The sequence below is a fragment of the Ictidomys tridecemlineatus genome, chromosome 7, assembly GCF_052094955.1.
Source record: "Ictidomys tridecemlineatus isolate mIctTri1 chromosome 7, mIctTri1.hap1, whole genome shotgun sequence".
Classification (NCBI taxonomy): domain Eukaryota; kingdom Metazoa; phylum Chordata; class Mammalia; order Rodentia; family Sciuridae; genus Ictidomys; species Ictidomys tridecemlineatus.
Window position 1 is genome coordinate 101,945,349 of NC_135483.1, and position 24,810 is coordinate 101,970,158.

Below are 24,810 nucleotides of genomic sequence, written 5' to 3' on the forward strand. Positions count from 1 at the left end.
ATTAGGACTCTATCTGAAGTGTGAGGAGTAAAAATCTGTTCCCATGATGTAGGCTCCCTATTTACCTCTCTTGTTGTTTCTCTTGCTGAGAAAAAAAACTTTTTAGTTTAAGTAAGTCCCATTTGTTGATTCTTGTTATTAAGAAGCCTTTTCAAAAGTGACTTTTAAAAGGAATTTGCTTTATTTTTATACTTTGTGTATCTAACATAAATAACTACCCAAACATGTTATTATAACAAGTTTATAGAATAATGAAGTTTATTTAAAATTCCCAACTTTAATTTTACTATAAAACTAATATTGCTATCTTTAAGAGTATTCAAAATACCATTAAAATTCAAAGTAAGAATTCAATCTATAATCTTAGTAGTAGGAGATAACTGTGGTTAAGTACCTAGTATGTAACTCTATAAATGCTGACAGAAGTCAGGGTAGACACTCTGAACTAGTCTCTGATGTAAAATCCCCTTAACAAATGCGATATTGGATGTCTGGACATTACTATAGGAGAACTTGAAGACCATAAAATAATCATTTACATCTATAATAGTCTCCCTTTCTATAGAATAATACTTTAATAATATATGGGTGTTGATTTTTATAATGTATATGAGAGATATAAAGATATAAAAGGTGATATTTGAATTACTTTAGGTATAAAGACTAATTATCTGATAACATTTGAATACTTGATTAAAGTTATAAACTTTCTCCTAGGTGAAGAAAAAAATGTATGAAATTTCAAAAGACCCTTTTGGGGTCTATTTTAGAGTTCATATTAATTTCTCTTGACCATTATTTCATTGGTATGTTGGCCCAACCACATTAGTAAATTTTTTCATTGTTGAATCATCATTGCATTCTGGAGTACATTTTAATAAGTGATTTTGTGATTTTTAAGTGTGTATTTTTAAGTAATGAAAGATTTAATTTGTGAAAGCTTTCATTTATATTTCATTTTTGAATATAATGAGACCAGTAATTTAAAAGCCAGCAAGGGTCAAAATTTATTTGAGAAAGCCATTTAAGAATACAGACAATCTTTCATATTTGAACACTCAAAAATATTTATTAAAAACTGCTTATGTGCTGAACATGTACAGACTTTCTTTTCTTGTCCTTATTCTGTAAACATTGAAGGATAACAAGAATTTACCTGGCACTTTACAACATCCTAGGTATTGTAAAGATCAAAGAGATATTATAAATCATCAAAGAGATGATTTAAGGTATATATGCAAAAATGTGTTTATGTTGTATGCAAATACTACATAATTTTATATCACAGACTTGAGCATTCACGGAATTTGGTACCAGAGGAGGACCATGAACCAAACCACTACAGATTCCAAGGGATGATTGCATTATTCTAAAAGCAAAAGAATGTCCAATTAGAGAGATAACAGAAAAATATTAATAAAATTTTATAATAACACTGACCTTTGATGATTATTCTGTGCTATAAATTTTATGAATAATTTTACCAATATCATGATAGAGGTAACAAAGTTGTTTTAGAATAAGCAATGTAACCTTTTACTTCAAGTAGGGTCCCTGAGGCTAAGAGAAGTTGCATGATTTACCCCAAATCACACAGCTACAAAAGAAAATACTTGGATTCAAACCTAATTAATCTGAATCTAAGTCTCATTTTCACAATCAGCACATTAGCAAATTGATTCACAGGTACAGATTAAAGAGGGTGAAGTAGAAAGAAGAAAGAGATTTTATTCTCTTTTATTGCTGAGTAATATTCCATTGTGTATATATGCCACATTTTTTTTTTTATCCATTCATCTACTGAAGGGCATCTAGGTTGGTTCCACAATTTAGCTATTGTGAATTGTGCTGCTATAAACATTGATGTGGCTGTGTCCCTGTAGTATGCTGTTTTTAAGTCCTTTGGGTATAGACTGAGGAGAGAGATATTTGTCTCAAATGGTGGTTCCCTGCTGTTATATATAAATAATGAAAAAAATATCCAACCAGAAAAAAAAGAAAAAAGAGAAACTAATCCACTACAGTTCAGACTGTAACACTTATAAAAGTTACAAGTTACTTTGAGTTACTTCAAGTCACTTACCTGCTGTTGATCTCAGCTTTTTATCTGTGAAGTAGGCTCAGAATGACTGCCTTGTAGCATTATGTGTAGAAAGAAACCAGACTTGTATAACCAAAAAAGTCTTTCCCACTGCAGGACAGAGAACTGGAGTAGAGCAAGGAGGTCCACTGTTCTTTCAGGAAGAAGCAGTTGGGGAAACTCATTTCCAACAGGGCTTGCTGGGATAGTTTGTCTCAATTCCATTCAACCCCTGGGCATTTCCTGAGAAACTGTGGGTCTGGTCATAGCTCTTTCCTTATTGGAGTGGTAGTGACTAGGAACAAGTGTCTTCACTGCAATAGATAATAACCCTGCTCCAGTTCATAGGGAGGCTGGATGCCTCAGCCCAAGGCCACTATGTCTGTGTGAATAGGGAAATTCCACTTCTCTCCTCTCTCTTAACAGTCTAAATCCTGAAAGTTGAATAAATTCAGTCCTACTGTTGGGATGCATTGACTTCATCTTCCAACATGGAATTCCCTTCCTTCTGTGGGGCCCAACCTTCCCTTCACAGCACCATTGAATCATCTGGAGAGCTTTACAGGGAGCATTGCCTGAGCCTATATCCCAAATATCTGAATTAATTGGGATGAGATTCAAGCAAAGATGCCAATCAAGTGAATAAATAAATGCTTTCGGAGTGATTCTAGAATACAATGATAGTGGCAAACCACTACATAGGATGAATTCATGGGTAACAAACCCTTCTGTGACTGTTTACTGAGCACCTTCAGTTTGTTAGTCATCATGCAAAAATTGGCAAGAATAGGTACAAACACTATCAGTAAAGAGTTGACATAGATAAAGCAGACTATAATTGAAACCTGTGATATTAATTAACACCTAACATATGTCACTGATGATAATAATGATATTATAATATTGTTTTATATGGATTCTATTTATGGATATATATGTATGTATAAAATAAGTCATATATGCTATCTAGTATATTTTTAGTAGGGCATGAAAATTTAAAATATATACAAATATTGAATATATAAAAGTAGAATTAATGTATACAGAAGTACACATATAGGGTTGGGCATGGATACACACATACATACACACACGTAATAGAATGAATATATATGTATAGTTATCTTTCAGTATCCATTGGTTTCAAGACCCCAATGCATACCAAAATCTATGGATATTCAAGTTTCTTAGATAAAATGATATAGATTTGCATATAATCTATGCACAACCTCCTGTATAATTTAATTCATTTTTGGATTTCTTATAATACGTAATACAATGTAAATGCCATGTAAATAGTTACACTATATTTTACTAGGGAATAATGACAAGGATAAAAGTGGATACATGTTCAATTCATAAGCCATGATTTTCAAATGTTTCCTGTCCCTAGTTTTTTGAATCCTCAAATGCAAAACTCAAGGATAAAAAGAACCTACTATATATAATATATGAATGGATAAAATAATATACACTTGTATGTACAAATATACATAAAATACATGCATATGTTGAATATATACTATAATATACATGTTAGTATAAAACATACATGCGATTATAATAATGTTATTAAGAATAAATTTTGTAATATGAATGGATAAAAAAATAAGTTATGGAAGAAAACCCATAGCATTAATTAAAATTGGACATATTAGTAAAAGTAGACTGAATTTTCTGCTTCTCAAACCAGTCTGATGTAATTTTTGTCCATTGTCAGGATCCAGAAGAAATTATAGCAATGAAAACTCCTTTTCCACATGGATTCCTTTAAATCTTCCCTTTAATTTTATGAGTGGAAAGACATCAAATATAGCCCAAAGAGTACATTGCACCACAAGGTGTGAAATCTGCGATGTGCTCAGATTTCCTTGGAGATGTCAACCATCTTCTTCCTGAATACAGGGATTATTTTATTTAAATTTTTTTAAATTTATAAATGACATTAGAATGCATTACAATTCTTATTAGACATATAGAGCACAATTTTTCATATCTCTGGCTGTATACAAACTATATTCACACCAATTCGTGTCTTCATACATGTATTTTGGGTAATAATGACCATAACATTCCACCATCATTTCTAACCTCATGCACCTTCCCTTCCCCCTCCCACCCCTCTGCCCTGTCTAGAGTTCATCTATTTCTCCCAAATTCCCTCTCCCCATCCCACTATAAATCAGCCTCCTTATATCAGAGAAAACATTTGGCATTTGGTTTTTTGGGATTGGGTAACATCACTTAGCATTATTTTCTCTAACTCCATCCATTTACCTGCAATGCCATAATTTTATTATTTTTTATTGATGAGTAATATTCCATTGTGTATATATGCCACAATTTTTAAATCCATTTATCTATTGAAGGACATTTACATTGGTTCCACAGTTTAGCTATTGTGAATTGTGCTGCTATAAATACTGATGTGGCTGTGTCCCTGTAGTATGCTGTTTTTAAGTCCTTTGGGTATAGACCGAGGAGAGGGACAGCTGGTTCAAATGGTGGTTCCATTCTCAATTTTCCAAGAAATCTCCATACTGCTTTCCATATTGGCTGCACCAATTTGCAGTCCCACCAGCAGTGTATGAGTGTACCTTTTTCCCCCACATCCTCGCCAACACTTATTGTTGTTTGTCTTCATAATAGCTGCCATTCTGACTGGAGTGACATGAAATCTTAGAGTAGTTTGATTTGCATTTCTCTAATTGCTATCAATGATGAACATTTTATTTTTTCATATATGTGTTGATTGATCGTATATCATCTTCTGAGAAGTGTCGGTACAGGTCCTTGGCCCATTTATTGATTAGATTATTTGTTGTTTGGGGATTCAGCTTTTTGAGTTCTTTATATACTCTAAAGATTAGTTAGTGCTCTATCTGATGTGTGAGGGGTAAAGATTTGCTCCCAAGATGTAAACAGATTGTTTCTTTTGCTGAAAGTAAACCTTTGAGTTTGAATTTATCCCATTTTTTAATTCTTGGTTTTAATTCTTGTGCCAAAGGAGTCTTATGAAGGAAGTTGGGTCCTAATCCCACATGATGAAGATTAGGGCCTACGTTTTCTTCTATTAGATGCAGGGTCTCTGGTTTTATTCCTAAATTCTTAATCCATTTTGGGTTGAGTTTTGTGCATGGTGAGAGATAGGGGTTTAATTTCATTTTGTTGCATATGGATTTCCACTTTTCCCAGCACCACTTGTTAAAGAGACTGTCTTTTCCCCAACCCATATTTTTGGCCCCTGTGTCTAATATAAGACAATTGTAGTTTTGAGGTTAGTCTCTGTGACTTCTATTCCGTACCATTGGTCTACCAGTCTGTTTTGGTGCCAATACCTTGCTGTTTGCTTTGCTCTGTAGTATAGTTTAAGGTCTGGTTTTGTGATGCCACCTGCTTCACTCTTCCTGTAAAGGATTGCTTTAGCTATTCTGGCTCTCTTACTTTTTCCAGATGAATTTCATGATCGCTTTTTCTATTTCTACGTGGAATGAGGAATGTCATTGGGATTTTGATCAGAATTGCATTAAATCTGTACAATGCTTTTGGAAGTATGGTCATTTTAATAATACTAATTCTGCCTATCCAAGAGCAAGGTAGATCTTTCTATTTTCCAAGGTCTTATTTTACTTCTTTTTTTAGGGTTCTGTAATTTTCATAATATAAGTCTTTCACCTTTTTATGTTAAGTTGATTCCCAACTACTTTTTTTTTTTGAGGCTATTGTAAATGGGCTAGTTTTTCTCATTTCCCTTTCTAAGGATTTGTTACTGATATACAGAAATGCCTGTGATTTATGGGTGTTGATTTTATATCCTGCTATTTTGGTGAATTCATTACTAGTTCTAGAATTTTTCTGGTGGAAATTTTAGGGTCTTCTAGGTATAGTGTAATATCATCAGCAAATAGTGCCAATTTGAGTTCTTCTTTTCCTATGTGCAACTTTTTAATTTCTTTCATCTGTCTAATTGCTCTGGACAGTGTTTCAAGAATTATGTTAAATAGAAGTGGTGAAAGAGGGCATCCCTGTCTTGTTCCAGTTTTTAGAGGAAATGGCTTCATTTTTTTTTCCATTTAGAATGATGTTGGCCTAGTGCTTAGCATACATAGCCTTTATGACTTTGAGATATGTTACTGTTATCCCTAATTTTTCTAGTGTTTTGAACATAAAGGGTGCTGTATTTTGTCAAATGCTTTTTTTGCATCTCTTGAGATCATATGATTCTTATCTTTAAGTCTATTAATGTGATGAATTACATTTATTGATTTCCTTATGTTGAGCCAACCTTGCATCCCTGGGATGAATCCCACCTCATCATGGTGCACAATCTTTTTGATATATTTTTGTATTCCATTTGCCAGAATTTTATTGAGAATTTTTGCATCTATGTTCATTAGAGATATTGATCTGAAGTTTCTTTTTTTTTTTTTTTTGATGTGTCTTTGCCTGGTTTTGGAATCAGGGTGATATTGGCCTCATAGAATGAGCTTGGAAGAGCTGCCTCTTTTTCTATTTCCTGAAATAAATTGGAGTATTTAGTTCTTAGTCTTTTGGAACTTGGTTGTGTATCCAGTCCTGGGCTTTTCTTGATTGGTAGACTTTTGATAGTATCTTCTATTTCAACTTGAAATTGATCTGTATAAATTGTGTATATCATCTTGATTCAACTTGGGCAAATTATATGACTCTAGAAATTTATTGATGTCTTCAATATTTTCTATTTTATTGGAGTACAAGTTTTCAAAATAATTTCTAATTATCTTATGTATCTCTGTAGTGTCTGTTGTGATATTTTTTCATCACATATGTTAGTAATTTGAGTTTTCTCTCTTTCTCTTTGTTAGCATGGTTAAGGATTTGTCAATTTTATTTATTTTTTCAAAGAAACAACTTTTTGTTCTGTCAATTTTTTGAATTGTTTCTTTTGTTTCAATTTCATTGATTTCAACTCTGATTTTAATTATTTCCTGTCTTCTACTGTTTTTGGTTTTTACTTGTTCTTTTTCTACGGCTTTGAGATGTAATGTTAAGTCACTTATTTTTTGACTTTTTTTCTTTTAAGGAATGACCTTTATGCAATGAACTTCCTTCTTAGAATTGCTTTCATAGTGTCCCAGAGATTTTGATATGTTGTATTTGTGTTCTCATTCACCTCTAAAAATTTTTTAATCTTCTCCTTGATGTCTCCTGCAACCCATTGTTTATCCAGTAGCATATTATTTAGTTATTAGTTTATGTGTTGGAGTGGGTTTATTTCTTATTTTCTCATTAATTTCTAATTTTATTCCATTATGATCTGATAGAATGAAGGGTAGTATCTCCATTTTTTATATTTGCTAAGAATTGCTTTGTGGCATAGTATATGGTATATTTTAAAGAAAGATCCATGTGCTCCTGAGAAGAAAGTGTATTCTGTCAGTGAAGGATCAAATTTCTCTATATGTCAGTTAAGTCTAAGTTATTTGTTGTATTATTGAGTTTTATAGTTTCTTTGTTCAGCTTTTGTTTGGAAAACCTATCTATTGATGAAAGGGGTGTGTTAAAGTCACCCAAAATTGTTTTGTTGTGGCCTATTTGACTCTTGAACTTAAGAATTTGTTTGATGAACATAGATGCTTCACTATTTGGGGCATTTATATTTGTAATTGTTAAGTCTTGTTGGTGTATGGTTCTCTGAGCAGTATGTAGTGTCCCTCTTTATCCTTTGTGATTGACTTTAGTTGGAAGTCTACTTTATTTGGTATGAGGATGAAAACCTCTGCTTGCTTCTGCAATCCATGTGAGTGGTATGATTTTTCCCAACCCTTCACCTTCAGTCTGTGGATGTCTTTTCCTATGAGATGAGTTTCTTGGAGGCATAGATTTTTTAAATCCAATCTGCTAGTTTGGATGGCATCCATTTTATTTCAGAACTTGGTATATGTTGTTCCAAGATCTCCTGGTTTTGCGGGTCTGGGTTGAAAAATCTGCTGAGATATGAATTGGTCTCCCCTTCTATATGATCTGATTCCTCTCTCTTGCAGCTTTTAAGATTCTATCCTTATTCTGTATGCTCAGCATTTTCAATTTAATGTGCCTTGGTGTAGATCTGTTGTAATTTTGTACATTTGGTGTCTGGTATGCCTCCTGTATTTGGTTTTCCAATTTGCTCTTTATGCTTTGGAAATTTTCTGATATTATCTCATTGAAGAGATTGTGTATTCCTTTGGTTTGAAATTCTGTGCCTTCCTTAGATTTGGTCTTTAATGCCATCCCATAATTCTTGGATGTTCTGTTCATGGTGTCTTACTATCTTCATTGTGTGGTCAACTTTATTTTCCAGATTGTATACTTTGTCTTCATTATCTGACGTTCATTCTTCCAAGTGATCTAGTCTGTTGGTTATGTGCTCTATTGAGTTTTTTATTTGATTTATTTTATCCTATATTTCAAGGATTTCTGGCTGGATTTTTTCCAAGTCTCTATCTCTCTCTTGAAGTAATCTTCTGCTACCTATATTTGCTCTCTTATCTCTTTGTTGGAGTGATAAGTTTTGCTTATATTTGCTCTTTTAGGTCATTCTTTAATTCACAGATCTTTTTAATTATGAACCTTCTGAACGCCTTCTCTGACTTTTCATCAACTTTGCTGTCCATGGGTTCTGTTATTGTAGTATACTGGTTTGTTTGGGGCACTTTCCTCCCCTTTTATTTTTCATGTTGTCTGTGTGTCTTCCTTTCTTGCAGTGTGGATTTGAGATATTAAAGTTTCTTCCCTTTATTCTTGTAGTACCCATGCAGATTATCTGTACCCCACCTTGATGTTGGGCTTCCAGACTTGCTGGTGTCCCTCAGTGTATGCTACTACATCTAAAGGTGGTGGCAGCAATAGCCAAGGTAACTTGAGATAATAGTTAATGTGCCCCAAGATGGAAGTAATGTCTTACAGAGATGGGGCTGAAAGAGTGGGCCTCACACTCTCTTTGGGATGCCTGCTCTGAGATGCCTCTGCTTCTAGGCCCTATCTATTGTCGAAAAGTTTGGGGCTACTGCGTGGGGAAGGCTATGGGATGACTGCAGTGTCCCAAGATGGAAGTGGGTTAGTCTTAGGCTCCCAGGTGGGGGGAGGGGCGAATTCTGACCTACCCTGGACCTGGGTCCTGCACAAGTTGGTGTGGACAGATCTGGGCTAGGCCTGGCCTTGCACAGTAGTTTGCTGGTGGAAAGAGGTGGTCCTGTGCAGGAGGCTGGTCTCCAGTGGGTGCCTGCCGGTGGAGGGGTGGACCCAGGCCTACTGTGAGCCTGGGTCCTGCACAGGTCAGTGTGAGTGGATCTGGGCCTCTGGGCTTGACCTCCCGCTGTAGTCTGCTGGATGGAAGGGGTGGTCTTGTGCTGGAGGCTAAGCTTTGGTGGGTGTCTGCCCTGCCAGTAGAGGGAGGGACCAGACCTACTGGTAGCCTGGGTCCCATGTGGGCTGGTGTGTCTGAATACAGGGATTGTGTGTCTAGGAATTGAGACTTTTACATCACCTTATACTATCAGCATATAAATGACAACCACCACACAGTAGGCACTTACCAGACCAGAAACTTCACTCTTCTAAGCCCCTAAGGTATATCAATGCAGTCTCCACAACTGCTTTCCATGTGGGTGTCACCATTATCTCTGTTTTAAAGGTGAAAATGTTGTGGTATAGAGAGGAAAACTGATCACAGTAGACCTTTACCACTGAAGTCTTATTACTGGTCCATGATCTTACCCACTACACCTCAGCATTGTCCTAACTGGAGGGTCATCTCTACTCTGATACTTTAAAGAAGGAAAAATGCAGGAGGGGGGCATTTTCATTAGTTGACTTGGTCCCCCGCCACTCCGTGTTATTGAGGTATAATTGAGGACTAACCTGTAGTTATTTAAGATGTATAATGTGATAATTTGTGTGTAGTCAGTTAGATTACATATCTACCGCTTCCTACAGTTATCTCTGTGTGTCTGCAGGGGCGAAGTGTGAGGGTGAAGAGAACATTGCACCTACTCTCTTAACAAATTTCATGTATATGATAAAGTTTTATTAACTAAAGTCACTGTGGTATATCATTAAAATCCTCAGAATTTTTTCTTAAAAAATGCAAGATAGTATCCTTTGACCAACAGGGACAGATTGCCCCCATCTCCAAATCCTACAAACCACTACTTTACTCACTGTCACTTTGAGTTCAACATTTTTAGATTCCACAAAAGAGAGAGATAATACAGAATTGGTCTTTTGTGTGGTGATTTCACTTGGTATAATGCCCACCAGCTTCATCTATGTTGCCATTAATGGCAAGGATTTTTTCCTTTTTATGGGTGAAAAACTTTTCATCACACACACACACACACACAAACACACACACACACACACACACAAACATGTGCACATGAGCATACAGACTTATATTTCTTTATAAATCCATCATTTATAGACACTGAGACAGTGTTTCCATGTCTTTGTTATTGAGGATAATGCTACAGTGACCAGGGACGTACAAATACCTCTATGAGATGCTGATTTTTTGTATTATTCATACATATATCCAGAAGTGGGATTGGTTTATCATATGGTAGTTCTATTTTTTACTTTCTGAGAATTTCTCTATTGTTTTCCATAATGGCTATGTCATTTCATATTCTCACCAGTGGCACAAAGGACTCCTTTTATCCACATCTTCACCAACACTTATTTCTTTCATATTGGTAATAGCCATCCTAGCAGATGTGGGATAAAATCTCATCATAGTTTTGATTTTCATTCCCTCTATCATTAATGCTACTAAGAACCTTTTTTTGTTCTTGCTGTCCATTTGAATGTCCTCTTTGGAAAAAAAATTTTCTATTCAGATTTTTTTTTGCCCATTTTCTAATTGGGTTATTTGTTTTTCACTATTCATTTGTATGTATTCCTTATATATATTAGACATGAACTCCTTATGAGATAAATAGTCTGCAAATACTTTCTTCCATTTTATAGGATTTCTTTCCCTTTGTTGATTGTTTCCTTCACTGTATAGAACTTTTAGTTTGACATATTCTCACTCATTGCCAATGAGTCTCACTTATTGCCTTTTTTCTCCATGATTTTGGTGTCATATCCAAAAAAGATCATTACTTACCTTGGAAATCAATAAAGAATTTACTGTGAGTGTTCTAGCTACTTTTCCTGTGCCATTTTCAATACCCAGGGCTCTATCTCCCCTTCGACTTCTAATGTGCTCTTTTACTCTACAGATTTTCTCATAGTGTCCAATTGCAATGAGCTGTTTTAGTTAGACTCATTTCTCTCTCTCCTACAGGGGGGCACTGTGAATCTGTCTGCTCAATTCTACTGTTTAACATCAAATCCCTTCCCTTCCTAAATATCCAAATACCAGGTTGTACATACACATATACACATACATACACACATGACCATATCTTCTAACCTGGATTTAAGTTCTCAATAACTTGGAGTCAACATATACATTCACTATTTTTATCCCCAGGGAATGAATAGTTTAAAATAGGTGAGCAATACTTGACATAAACATATGACTATGAATAAGGTTAAAATCATAGTTCCCGTACAAATACAGAATGAACCCATAAAAATTGCTCAGCTTGTTAATGAGGGAAGCAGCAAGATAGTGAAGCTTCAAGAAGGGTTTTAATGAACCAGGTATTCAGATATATTTTGAGGGGAAAGCAAAGGCTATTAGAAAAGTAATTAGGTAGATACAAAACTAGCAAATTTCTGTATTAGGGTTTTCCAGAGGCATAGAAACAATAGGCTACATATAGATATGTAAGAAGAGCTTTATTATCGAAATTGACTCACATGCATATCAAGGCTAAGAAGGATCTGCTACACTTTCTGCAAGTTTGAGAACCAGGGAAAACCAGGGTTTAATTTAGTCTGAACACAAAGACCTGAGAATCTGGGAGCTGCCTATACAAGCCCCAGAACCCAAGGGCTAAAAATGTGAATCTCTAATGTCCAAGAGCAGAACACTTCAGAAAAGACAGCAAATTCACCTTTACTCTGCCTTTTTATTTTATCTGGTCATTCAAGGAATTGGAGCTTCTGGAAAAAAAAATCAGACCTATAATGGGAAATAATATATTACCATTCTTTAGGTTTTCCTTTACCCAATCAAGTTGACACTTTAAACCAACTGTTACCATGCCTTATAGGATAATGAAATTCAGGGGTTAATCTTCTCCATTAGATGGACAATTATAAGTTAACATGTAACTTCACAGGATCTGAGATCTAATCTACCAGAAAACAACAAAAACCAAAGATAGCTTTATCTGTCAGGAGAATTAAATGATCACTAATTTGATTTGATAAAATGATGCCCAGGGCGATATTGATAGGACACACCATACTTATGATTTTTAAAATTATTTTAGCTTTTTCCTAACACATCTTATTTATTCATTTGTGCATTTTTTCACAGTAATTAATGAATTCCATCTACTATATGCCATCCAACCTTCCACCCCCATACCCTTCTGTTATTCTCTTGGAGATGAAATATAAATTGTAAAGCCCATGATTTTTACAAAATTACTTCTAGATCAATAGACACGAGTGTGCTCAATGGCAGGATTACAGCTCATCACTGCTGAGCTATTTCACATGGACAAAGTTCCTTGCACGTTCCTGAGCAACAAACATGTAAAACTGCTGAATCCCCCCAGAAGCATAGAAACTATTGAGATACATTGATCATAGAAAATCAATGGATGCTTTGCTTCCAGTGTGTTCAAGCTATTCCATTATACACATATGACTATACTCAGGAAGAAAGTATACATGGATGGTGAATGTCAGTGGCAAATTTTAAGGAAAAACTTCCCAAAGTTTAAGGGAAGAATATAGGAAAGGCCTTACTGGGCAAAGACGACCGATGAGCTTCCTCCAAGCTTCCGTAAAGAAAGTGTAATGAGTTTCCATCAAGGACCCACTAATCTCTCTGAGCCACAAATAAATAAATAAAGCACCCTTGAAAACAGCTGTTGACCTGAGCTATTGCTGTGCCAATCAAGATCTGGGAAGTTCACAGCATGAGGAAGGGGATTAGATGGTTAAAACCCAACTGTAATAGTCTCTACACTGCTATCTCATCTGTGGAGGGGATTTGCCAAATGGAATTTTTGTTCTCTCCCTTCCACACGCACCCTTTGGCCTCCATCTCATTTCACACGAAGAAAGTGAAAAGCAAGAAAGAGACCTAATTACATTTGAAAAAAAAAATAAAATGACAAAATACATTAAGCTGGGGGTCAGATCACCATTAACTTAGGTTGCCAAGTCAATCTATATAATTGTGGCTTAGGAAGGATCTGTCTTTGTCAAATGTGATTTGTTTTGTGGCAAGAAAGCTTTTGATCGGGCATTAAGTCAGCTGGGCTTTGAGAAGCACTTACTGTCAGCGGGAAGTGCAGGGGCTGGTGGCAGAGCATGAAGCCACTGAGCTGAGCTGTGGCTTAGACCTTGAAAATGAGGGGAAGGATTTAAGTTACTTCACACGATTAAAAGGCAAATAGGAAAAGACATCTTTTGCCCTACGAGAGGAAAGGTTTATATTTCTCTTTCCCATCCTCTTTTACTTTTTTTTCAAATACGGTTTGCAAACAGTCATGTTTGCCATTTGTCCCTTGAAATTTTAATCCTTCTTCCTCACTTGAATATATTTTGTTGAGATGCTTGCCTGTGTAAGTTGAGATTGTATGTTTCTAGCATGACAATTTTGTTGCCATGGAGAATTTGATTGCTCATGTCAATGCATTTTCAGCTTCCAGGGCTGTGGATGGGCGAAGAGGCTTAAAGCCCTTGCCTCTCCTTTTGGTGCAGAATTTATGCATGCTCCCCACCCCCAATTCCCTTTGGGCAGCACTGATTACAAAGCACTAAGGATCTAGGAAAACCTTTGGAAGTTGGTTTTCAGTTTGATGTCACCAGACTAATCATGAGAAGATGAGAATTGGCAGCAATGTAGGAATCAGGGTTAATAAACACAATTAGCATGATATTGGCTCTCTAGGGACTTGCTCCAGATAACCAGGAATAAACACTGAAGGTACAATTTACAGCAAGTCTAGAATGACTGCTTGCTAAGGAAAGTACCAGTCTTTCATCTGCACAGATTGACAGATATAGGCATAATACAGATATAATTTGATAGGTTCAAAAAGACAGGGGGTGGTGGCATAGTAGTGCAAACCTGTAATCCCAAAGGCTTGGGAGGCAGAGGTCAGAGGATTGAACGTTCTAAACCACCCTCACCTCAGCAACTTAATGAGGCTGTAAGCCACCTCAAAGTAAAAAATAAAATTAAAAAGAAGAAAAAACGCTGGGGATTTGGCTGAGTGCTTAAGCACCCTTGGGTTCAATCCCTGTCTGAAATAAAGAAAAAAAAAAAGACATTGGGATATGCAGAAATCATTTACTGGATTCTCTGTTCTCCCCTTGAAATGACCTTTCATTCTTTTCAGTGCCTCTCTTTCCTTTTATTATGTCTAGCTGCTCCAGGCAGAGTATGCTTTAAAACCTGTTCCCTTTCTTGCCTCATATTCTTCCTCACTACTTGGTGTTCCACAGGGAAGTGGTTAGACAGGCAAGACATGAACTTTTACCCAGACTGTTGGATCAGAACCTGTGCTGTCACAAGTGTTGCATTTGCACATTCAAATGTGAGAAGCACCAATTTGATGCATTTCTGCACTTGTGTTCCTTCAATAATTACCCCCACGCCTTATTCACCCTGAATATGTATGGTAAGGGAGGATGGAAAGTGTCAGAATTAGCCAACTTCTTATGGTAAGGAACCAGGTAGAAGCTTCAGTTATCTCTTGTATCATCTTGATAGTACTCTAAAATGCTTGATATTACTCTGATGAAAGAAGAAAATGGGTTGTATGAATATTTTTGTTAGGAAATGGGTTGTATTAATATTTTTGCTCACTAATAATATAGTGCTTCCAAAATCTAAACTCACCGTTTGGTCCAAAAAAAAGTGATAGAGAAATGAAGGTACTTTACCTCCCTTTTTTTTTTTTTGATGGCTGATCATTTCCCTTGAAGGTTCAAGTTGACATTATTTCTAAATAGCACCCCATAATATTCTAGCTCAATGAATCACCAACCTGACGCCTTTAATACTTTGCAGAGAGACAAAAGCTTCTTCAGTTCACCAGCTCGTTATAGTTAATTATAAACTTAAAAACCTTATAATGGGATTAACAGAAGGATTATTAATGTCTTATTTTTCTCTAGTAATTGACAGTTTACACTACCAAGTTTGCAATATGTGTCACAATCAGGAGTAAGTAAGATGCAGTTCTATCCTACTTAACATGAACACATTCTGAAAAGTGTGTCGTAATTGGTTTCATCCTTGCAAAACATTTTAGGGTACGCTTGCACAAGCCTAGATAGTAAGATCAACTCAACTGGCCTCTCAGTGCAATCAAAAGATGCAATAAATCCTAAACGTATGAGAATACTACAAGTATAACATGGAGAACTACTTTACAGTAAACTTTTAAAATAAGTAACCTACTTATTTTAGAGTACCCTGTAAAATAATAATGAAATGCATAGTACCTTAAATATATGAGCCAGTAGCATGGTCTTTTATTATCAAGTAGTTTCTACTATATATGATTGTCTGTGTTATATGTTTCTGTGCCTTGAAGTGCCATAGGTTTGTTGATACCAGCATCACCACAATGATGTGAGTAATGTATTCTACCACGAAATGACAAGGGCTATGAACTCACTATGTATTAGCAATTATTAGCTCTGTTATAATCTTAAGGAACCACCATCATATATGTGGGCCATGGTTGGCCAAAGGGCTGCTGTGTGGCACATGACTGTGTCTTTGAATCACACATTGAATGTGTATATTCTCACTTTGTCTAATGTAGAATAGTTAGGTAGGATCCACTTGATCTGTTTACTCTGCTAGAAATCTTTTACTTAAATGTTTCAAACTGACTGTTCTCAGTTATGGTCATCAATGCTATTGTTTGTTTATGTTTGTACTTCATGTTTCTAATCAATGTACAAGTTTGATAAAAATCCAGATATTATCAAAGACTCCTTATCATGTATTTGGTGAAGCAATTGTTTCTAATGAATCTCAATCACAAAAATGTTCATAACAATCAGATCATTTTCTAGGGCATCTTTATTATCCTTTTCTAAGGCATCTTTATTAGCATTCATCTGAGTACAAATAATAGAAAATCCAGATCACATTGCTAAAAAAAAAAAAAAGATCTTTGAGATTAAGTACCCAGAGATTGACAGACATCCCTAGTTATATTTCTGGGTTAGGGTGGTTATAAGAGTGCTTATCCTATAATAGTTCATTAGGCTAAAGATTCCTTTTGTGAAATTTTGTTGCTTGTTTGGGTTTCTACTTTTTTCCCCCAGTACTGGGATTGAACCCAGGGCCTCATGCATGGTAGGCAGACATTATACCACTAAGCTATACCCCAATTCCTGTTTTGTGAGGTTTTTTTTTATCTCTATGTTATAGTTTTGCATTATAACAATATAAAAATTAAAAATAAAATTTACTACTCTTCATAAAAGGGAGTTTACAGTGTTGGTTCCTGGGCTTGTAACTCAGTTCAACAATACTATCTTCAGTGTCACCAGTATCCTGAACCAGATATGCCTGTCCCCTCTCAGCCAGGCACAAGGCGCTCTGGATTTGCTTCCTGGATTTGCTTTCAAACACTAAAATGGTATGTCATTTAGGAACTTGATGAATGTCATTTAGGAACCTGACAGAAACACACATTTTCTGGACTCCTACAAGCCAACTCTACTAGCAATGGTAGGACCTGAAACCTCTTTCCCCAAATTTCCCAAGGTATTTGGATGCTCATAAAAATTGGGATCCATCAATTAGAACATTAAATTCTTCCAGGACCCAAAACCCAACCTTTCTCCCACTTCACCAGCAGTTTGTTCTCATGATCAAATACTCATAATTTGATTGTATTTCTACTCCAGAAAGAAATCAGCTACCAAGGGGCATGGAAGTACTATGACTAACTTTAGTCTTATCACCTCATAGAGAGTAAGAAAATAATTATATTTATAGACCATGCCTATAAATTTACATTATCTCCCTTTTTCCTGTCTTTTACCTTTCCCTGTCTTCTAAAACACTGCTTGTAAATGACTTTAGTGGGATGTCTTTTGATTTGCATTCTACTCTCTAACTCTATCCCCTGCCCTGCCCTGCACCTATTTTGTTGGGTTATATTACACATCTTTAAGCTAAAGTGTAACTTTCTGATGGAGGTTTTTACTGATGACAGAGTTTCTCTTTCGTATAAAAAGGTGTAGCCTAAAGGAAGATTTTGTTATAATAAAGTTAAACACATGTATGTTTAATCATTTTGTATCCATAGTGATGACATTGATGAGCTGATATATACTATTTTATTTGATCCTTGGTAGGATAGACACTCAAAACATTATTTTCATGGAAATACAAAAATAACTTTTCCATAGTCCCTAAGGAAAAAAGCAACCCTTTTAACTCAAACACTAGACTAGACTGGGCCCTTCCTTTCAAATATAATTGCTTCAAGAAACTAGGTTAAATCTAGTATGCCCAACTGTGGACAAAGTATGTTGCTCATGAAAGAATTGCTTTAAGTGGCAATTCTAACAATATGATAGCTTCAGTTTCCAATGACTTCCAATTCCACTTCTTGATTTTTCTCTTAAAAGATATTTGAGTGATTTTTTTTCTCTATCTACCTAAAAACAGGAAGACTATCTTACCCTGTTGTTAAATCTTCTATACTATTTTGCTCATGGATGGAACTCAATAATTGTAAAATCCATTAAATAAGGTATAGATAAGCTACCAAAATCCACTAAGAATCCCTTAGGCATGAGCAAGAGATGGATAGAGTTAGAGTTTATTGATTTGACAAATTAAAGTAGAGCTAAGCTTCCACCCATTTTATGAGAGAAATCTTAGAGCAACATTGTTCAATAGAAACTTCTGTGAGGACAGAGTCACCATGTACCAGCCAACAGAATACCCACTCATCACACAGCTATTGAAAACTAGAATATGGCTGATGTGCCCAAGGTATCAAATTTTTATTTCATTTAAATTATTTAGCTTAAATTCAAATATCATCTACCATTTTAAACAACCAGCTCTAAAATCTTCAATTTTTATATACACGACCTTCTCACCTAAGTTTTTAAAAGTGTCTGGATTTTTTTTTATTCATATATGAATTAGTCCTAAACCTGAGAATGCATAAATGTGAGATACTCTTCCTTGGGATTAAATTCCAAATCTCCCGAGTGTCAGTTGTCCTTTCCTGATCCATCACAACCTTGGTGGCTCCAGTCTTTAAAAGAAATGTCCTTTTTGGAGGACATCACTGCCAAGTAGCCTGGACCATGAGCATCCTTCAAAATAATACAGCTATCTGGCTGGAAGTTTAGCTCGTGGTAGAGTGCTTGCCTAATAAAGGTACCCTTGATTCAATTCTCAGTACTACAAAGATAAAGCAATAAAAAATCAAAAACACTGTTGCTTTCTCATTACAGATATAAACAGGCGAGAAGCCAAGTACATCTATTGTCACAGAGGCTGACATTGACCACATCCCTCAGACTTTACCACATTGTTCCAAAAACTGCATCTTAAAAACTGTTTTCTTTCAGAGATGAAGTGATATGAAAAGTCTTCTTGAAGTAATAGATAATGGGTGTTCCATAGGGACCAGGTGTGAGGCAAACAGGATGAGGCAGAGGTTGGGGAATCTGTCAAGAATGTAGTCTCTGCTGAAGTCTAGTTTCTTCTGGATGCCAAGAGGATGTTCTAGACCACAGACTACAACCTGAAGTCAGTCATGCCTTAAGACTACGGGACTGATATTTTCATCCTTCTATTGGTCTTAAAGTGGTTAAGATGCAGGTAAAAGAAGAGATGGCTTCTCAAGCAAGAAGTCTTCTTTTTGGTCAAGGGAAAATCTCTGTGAAGGGTATGGCTTGGGTTGTCAGATAGCACCCATATCTGGGGAATGAAACTACCTGTTAGGGATGGTCTTGGTGGAGCCCCAAGAACATCGCTGGCAGAACCCCTTCCCACCCTGTTTGTTTCATCTCCTCCTTTGTGCCCAAGATCTTGGTCTCTGTGCTTTCAACACTATTTCTCCAGCAGGACTTAGTCACTAACCAACAAGAGTTGGTGTTCAAACGTGACAGCATCTTCCCCCTTGGGTGAGATAATACTCAGGAGCATCCTACACAGGTGGAAGTATACTTACCCACAGACATGAGAGCTTAATGATGTTCCATGGGTTGCCTTTGATCTCTTCTATGTCTCATCTCTGTCACCCTCTCTTGGCCTTCTGGAGTCATTTCCCAAATGAACTAAATGCATTCAAATCTTTATCTCAAAATTGATATCCACAGAATTTAAACTAACTCATACAAAGAACCACTCCTTCTAATCTTGGTCTTGAGGCATCCCATGGTGTTTCTGATCAAGATCCAACTTTCTTTCCCTTTTAAAAGTCTTTGGTCTTTGTGTGGATGTAAGTGTAGGATTCCTAGCCAGGGCCAGGCTGCAGCATCCAGTTCCATTGCACCTGCCCATTTGCAGAAGAAAGATGCTACATATTCTAGCCAACAGCTTTCCAGTCTCTAGGATCCCTGTCCAAAGATCCTGTGATACATGGTTGGTAGCAATCTTAGGGAAGAGCAGGAAGCCCTCCCCAATACTGTGAGCACATTTGTGAATGGCACTATCTCTCTTCCACACACTATATTAAATATTTATGTGAGAACCTCTTTGCTTTACTCATTACCATTAGTAGGTAGATTTTTTCTTAGAAATCTCACACCTTAGTTTATAGGAGTATCAACTGTTTTATAACTAAAGATGTAACAAGTACTGCAAGCTGGTTTCTCATAAATTTGTGAGAATATGCATGTAAGTCTATAGGGAATTTTGTAAAATGGGAGTGAAAGCATGTGAATGGGACACTTATTCTCTATAGGGGTTTATTTTAGGGATTGAAAAAAGAAAAACTGGACAAGCTATTGCTCAAAACAAATTATCTAGGAAAATACTATATGTTGTGTGTGAATAATTCAGTTCCATCTAGTCTTGTACTAAATGGACTGTGTTTGAACCATAGCATTGAAATATCTCTTAGGAAAGACCTGTATATAATCCATTTAGTGCCCATTTTCAATGTGTGACATCAGTCAATTATCATTTCTGTTTCTGAACTAGAAGTGGAAATCACTATAGAAACAGAGGAATTTCTGCTTTTTCTACAAGTTATTCTGTTTCATGTTAAAATCCTACCCTGAAATATGAAGTTTGGCAATTCACTGGTCAGGAGTCGGGAGACTTAGGTTTCTTGGCTTATCTTAAAAACATGCTTAGAATTCATCATGAGAGTTTTCCCTTGCTTGCTTAAGACTAGTCTCCGTTAAAAGCTTAGAACTAGAAATCAGAAGAACTGGGTTGAAATGCTTTCTCCAGACATATGACTTGGACTTACTTCTTGGCCCTAAAAAAAGGAAATTAAAAATATTACGGCTGCTTGCCATAAGAATCCAGAGAGAGATGGAAAACAACATGAAGTGTGAATTACAGCTCCAGTGAGAATGGCTATTAAGAGGGAGAAGAAAGATGATCATGAGAAGGATTTGTCCCTGCTGTTGAGAGGTACTTTGCAGCAGAGTCAAAGCTTTGGTGCTGGATCTGGTTTTCTGGGTTTGAATCCCATGCTTGGCCATTTATTGATTGTATGGTCTCGGAAAAGCTTCCCAACCATTATGGCTATGTTATTGAGCAAAAATGAGAACAGCTCATCTAATTTAGTAACCTCAGGAGCAGAACTGGCTCTTGTGCCAGTTCTTCTGACTTTATGTCCAGCATCTCCTTACTCCAATTTTCCCCAAAAGTCAAATTATTGAGGGCATAGATGATGAGGCTTAGGGTATGCTAGAATTAAACTAAGACATTGCCTCCAAGTCATCTCTATTTCTGTGTCTGAGAAACTATTGAAAAAGCCTGAATGCAATAAAAATCTAAGGTGAGACGATTTTTTCTTTTAAATTTAAATTTCGATGATATGCTTTCAGTGCAGGATTTACGGGAATGTTTGTAGTTAATAGTTATGAAGACTTCAAACACATTACAGACAACACTGCCTTTGTTAACATCTTCAACTTACTAAATACACACTTTTGTATCTATGTTTCAACCCCAATTTAGAAATAACTCAAAAACAGGATGCTAGTGTGCATGGTGTGTGTCTTTAAAGAAACTACAAATAGTATCTTCAGGCCACTCTGGTCATTTGTGAAAACACAGTTATTGTTTGGTGGAAGGAACAAAATGTTTGCCATAGCAACCACAGCAACCCTGGGTATTTCTCCTATTAGCTGTAATGCAGGGAGCATCTTCAACAGAAGGGAGAGAGTCCTTGGCAATTATCACCTAGGGAGCAGACCTTCATCCAAAGCGCTTAAGCTGAAGCTCTTGGGTCCAGAACATTCTTAACATGATGTGTTAATGAATGCTAACAGCAACTATTCCACTTTGGTTAATTTCAGGAGGATTAATAAGCTAAGGTTTTTTTTTTTTTTCCTGCTGGGCAAAAGGTAGATGTGATTTTCTCTAGACAAATTAGAATGAATCTTTTTAATGATAAATCTTCCTCTATTTTTTGTTTTATTTTGTTTTGGTTTAGGTTTGGGTCCACTTTTTGTGACTTTATTGTTTTTTGAGGGAAAATTCTGTTCACATCACTTTCTCCTTTCCATCCTTAATATAAATTCTTATTATATGATAATTATAACAAATAAGTTAAAAAAAATCAAAGCAAGAATAAGAAGTCCAATTTTAGTCAATTGGTACTAAAAAAGAAATGGCTATAGCTTGAGGATTTTTAATTCAAAAATAGTGACAAACACTCAAAGTGGCAAAAGTCCTATATTTTACCATCAAGTCTCAAATTTCTATAGATATGATTTTATTTTTTATTTTTTCTGTGTATTTTTCTTATGCAATAAATCATATGTAATAAGGCTATCAATTTATTTAAAAGAGACATGCTAGAAAAAAACATTGATGCAAAAAGCATAAAAGTGCAAAATCATTAACATTTTAACTACTCAGAAGAAATCACTTTATAAATTCATTTTCTACCATATTTTAATTTTGTTGAGATAATGCTGTTTAAACAACATTGCCTCCCTCTACACACAAACATAATAAGAATAAAGAAACTTCTAAAATGGGCAGCAAGATGAGTAAAAAGAATAATTTGGGATTTCTTGGAAATATAAAAGATCTTCCTTTCTATCAGTTTTAAGTTAGGGGAAGATGGAGGGGATTGGGGTTTATAAACATATTGGACAAGACAATGTTGGTGATAAACACATATTTTTGTAGTTGGTACTTTGGAAGCTGGTTCAAAAACCCAGTGACATTCCACCATTACTGGTTTTCTGGGTTTTAGAAGTATTTTGGGGGGGGTTGCAGAGTAACCCCAAATAGTTGAGTTACTCCTGTGCTTTAATTCTAGTTGCCAAGTGTTCTAAACTTGCTAGTTCTGAGTTTCTTCAACTGTATAGTATGGATAACGATATTTACTCATTTGGATACTGAGTAGGTATTGAAGGAGGCTAATCTGTAGTATCAAATAAATTCAAATGTGCAATGACTTAAACACTGGAGATGTTCAGTTCCTTTCCATGGCATAGGTCAGTGCAGCTATGTGCAAGTTCACAGATGCTTTCCACCATGTGTCAGTAGAGGGATCCAGGTTCTTTGTTTCTTGTCATCCTACCAACATCTTGGATCTTGTAAATTTCCTCCATTGGTGGTGGGGAGGAGGAAGGGGCAGAAGCAGGCTGCCTAGAAGTGCCACATCTTATTCCCACTCATATTTCTATTATAACCCTATTAATATGGGGACTGAAAAATATTATTAGGCCATGTACCCAATACCGTCCTATTTCTACAGAAAGAAGAGAGATAAGTACTTTAATATCAGCAATTCCTGCTACTGTGTACATGTCTTGTAAAGCACTTGACAAAATACAAAATCCGCAGTGGGTGCTGAGTACTTTCCCTCCTTTTGCTTTTCCAGTATTTAAATATTTTTAGGGAGGATGGGAAAAACAAAAACAAAATATACTTTTATCAAATTAGATTCCTGAGGCCTAGCTATTTACTGAAAGGAAGTCAACCATACCTTGTTATATTTGCCTTATGATTAGAATAAGTTCTACCATATGTCCTCTGTCTTCCTTGTCTGTATGTCCATCCCTGCCCACCGAGAGACTGTACTGTGGGCATACAGCTCAGAAAAATCACTCAGTTGCCAAGAAGAGGCCCAAGTGACCTCTCCTCCAATGCATGGAGGAAAACTAGACCAGACCATCATTAAAATGATTTCCAATGACAAAATTTCAAAGACAAATGAATTTATAAATGATTCCTCTAAATTAAAATTTTAATGAACTCTCTACCCTGATGTCTTGTGCAAAGTGGTTAACACAGGGGTTGGTTGGGGTCCATCCCTATCTATGATATAAAACAATCTGTGATAGCTCCCCTCAGGCTTTAGAGTATTTGGGAAGTAGAAGTGCATATTGACTTCTTTGGGCTCACATAAAATGGAAACAGAAAACTGAAGACCACAAGTCTTCCAATTAAGTGAGAGTGCATATTGATCTTCTGCAAAGTTCAAGTGTGATGAATAATGAAATTCTGGAACAAAAAGCCTTCTGACATGTTAGAATATTCCTGTGTGTCCAGTACACTGAAATGCACGTGGGTCCCATACTGCCGGGCTCTCTCCTGTCTCTGAGGTTTGTGTGTGCTCTTCCTTCTGGTCTGGTTGATGCTTATTTAACTTCCCCCTTTATTTCTGGATGTGCTTGTGCCTTGCCTCAGATTTTAATATCTTTCAATATCTTTAGAAGGACTTTCTCATCATCTCCTGAGGCATTCTGTCCTCTGGGCTCCTACAGGAACTTGTATTTACCTTTTGGGAGGGGTTCTTTCACATTGTATTACACATTTTTGTTTCCATAATATCTACACACAAGCATAATAAGAATAAAGAAACTTCTAAAATGGGCAGCAAGATGAGTAAAAAGGATAATTTTGGATTTCTTGGAAATATAAAAGATCTTCCTTTCTATCCGTTTTAAGTTAGTCTCTCTCCCTCCACCTTGCACCACCCAGGATGGTCCTGTTAACTCAAAAAACAAATGTGGTATGAATGAATGATGCCCCTCAAAGTCTTGATCAGTGTCCTTTTATCTTGGTATACGGGATACACATATCTGCTCGGTGTCTAGTCCATAGAAATCATTTGAAGAAAAGTACGGAAGAAGAGAAGGAAGGAAAAAGAGAAAGAAAAAAGATATCAGTCATAGAGAGAGGACCTAGGGCTAGTTTGTGTCAGGGATAGAGTTTTAAGAAAGAAATAGGACAAACCCCTCTAGGAATTCATTAGATGGAAGCTATGATGACTGGCAGATACAGCATTCAAAATGAGTCTTAAGCCATAAGAGCTACAGGATGAAAATTTGTTGTAAAAATAGCAGGACAATAAATGCAGAGACAGGGAAGGGAAGGGCATGTTGAGGTGATGGCATCTTCATTGAACACCGTTTCATTGATCTTTGACAGT

At 36.1% G+C, this 24,810-nt stretch overlaps 1 protein-coding gene across 2 annotated transcripts in view; it reads left to right on the forward strand.

The window, feature by feature from the left end:
- The window catches only part of Cntnap5 (contactin associated protein family member 5), a 790,097-nt gene that overhangs the window by 183,351 nt on the left and 581,936 nt on the right, over positions 1-24,810 (forward strand). The window lies entirely within an intron of this gene.